Here is a 2,053-nt window from a genome sequence, read left to right on the forward strand (position 1 = left end):
CCTGTTGCATCTCCTCCTACATGTCCGCATTTTTGATCACCGCCTTTCGGTCGCACATGGTTGGTTACCGCGGAGCAGGCACTCAGCGTCTGCGATGGCTTTCTGGGGGAGGGGTTAGAGCGACTCAAGCCCCGCACAACCTGCCGCCGCTCCCGAAGCCGTGGCGCATCTCATTTAAATTGTTTTTGATAGAAAATTCACAAAACCTCATCAACAAAACTATTGGCCATTTACCAGATCATGACATCCCTTTTACTTTTAAACGTATCATTTACAGAAAATAGTTTTGTGAAGTTGCCTAGAATGTTGCCAAAGTAGAAGTTAAAAAGTGAAACAAACATAAAATATTCCACTCTCTCTGTAGCCAAACAAGATGTAAATAAGTCTTCTTACTCTGGGGACTAGGACAGTTGAATATGTTATAATGTAAACTCATTTTCCCTCTGGCCCTACCCATACTCTGCAAAAGCTTTGTATTACTCTTTTTTTTTTAATCTAGAAAAATTGTGTGAAGCATCTGAAAATCATCAGAATTCAGTGTTTACAAAGGAATAGTTCTGGGTGGGCATCTTTTTGGACCTCTGTCATCTAATCATTAGTAAGATCACACCATATATTCTACTCTCTAACTTCCTCTTTTAAAATATTCTACATTTACATAGATTTATTTTAAAACCAAGGAACTTACATATACATGTGTATATGTATGTTGATACAGTTGCTCAGTCAGTTGGATATTATAGTATAAGTATACAGTAGTGCTGCAGTCTAATTTAATTACCTTTGTTGCTGTTAAGGATCATTGAGTCAGAATCAACCCATAGCTGACCCTCCAGTGTGTTTTCAGAGGCTGTTAATCACACAGGAGAAGATTAACCATCTTTCTCCCATGAAGCAGATGATTATTTAAACCATGTTCCTTCAGGATTACAGCAGAGCTTCTTGGCACCATGTACTGGTGGCCACCAGTGCTCCTTATAATTACTTTTAAGTATACTTTTCTCCCTAGAGCAAAGTCTTGTAAATAAACTAATGAAAATAAATATTGTTGATATTATGATCAACTAGAAAACCAAGTCTGTCCCAATTCATAACAGCCTCATGTGGAAGAGTAACACTATACTCCTTAGGGTTTTCTGTGACTGTTTTTGGTTGGTTTTGTTTTGGTTTTTTGGTGGGTTTTTTTAGTAATTTTTAGTTTTTAATAGTTTGCATACAGTCATTTGACTTAATTTTTTAAAAATATATCCTGATCTTTCTTCAGAGGTACCTCTGGTGGATTCAAACCACTAACTTTGCAGTTAGCAATGAGCAAGCACATTACCTATTAATTCCAACCAACAACTCCTTACATTTTTATTTTTATTTTACTCATGTTTTGAGATTGTTTTGGCTTTTTAATCTGTTGCATATTGCCTTTCTGAAAGGCTGCATCAGCTTACTTTCTCTTCCCTGATTGAGCAATGTTACTAAGATGAGACTTAAATTTTTCCACTGCTGGTAGGTGCTGTCAGGTCAACTATGACTCATAGCAACCCTGTGAACAAATCTGAACCTTGTCCTATCCTGCGCCATGCTCATGATCTCTTCAGTGCTTGAACACATTGTGATAGTCCATTGTTTCAGTCCACCTTATTGAGGGTCATCCTTTCTTTGGCTGACCCTCCACCTTTTCCAGCATGATGTCCTTTTACAAGGACTGGTCCCTTCCGAAAACATGCACAATGTATGTGTGATGCTGTTTCTCTCTCTTTGCCTCTATGCCCCTAAAGAGCACTCTGATTGTACTTCTCAAATGTTTAATTTTCATTTTTTATTGCCAATTTTCATTTGTTTTAAAAATTGCTTTTCACCATTTCTATTTATTTCTTTGGGTTTAGTTTTTATTCTCACGGGCTATTGATAAATTTTGTTGTTGTTGTTGTTATGTGCCGTCGAGTCGCTTGTGACTCAGCAACCCTATGCACAACAGCCCTAAACCTGCTCTGTCCTGCGCCAACCGCACCGCCTCTGACACACCCATCCCGATTACCCCAGTCACCGAATCAATCCA

At 38.4% G+C, this 2,053-nt stretch overlaps 1 protein-coding gene across 1 annotated transcript in view; it reads left to right on the forward strand.

Annotated features, from left to right (window-relative positions):
• PARG (poly (ADP-ribose) glycohydrolase) overlaps positions 1-2,053 on the forward strand; it is a 302,619-nt gene that overhangs the window by 218,531 nt on the left and 82,035 nt on the right. The gene's annotated exons all lie outside the window — the stretch shown is intronic.

This window comes from Elephantulus edwardii, unplaced genomic scaffold (genome assembly GCF_000299155.1).
Source record: "Elephantulus edwardii isolate Elephantulus edwardi_28Jun2011 unplaced genomic scaffold, EleEdw1.0 scaffold00213, whole genome shotgun sequence".
Taxonomy (NCBI): domain Eukaryota; kingdom Metazoa; phylum Chordata; class Mammalia; order Macroscelidea; family Macroscelididae; genus Elephantulus; species Elephantulus edwardii.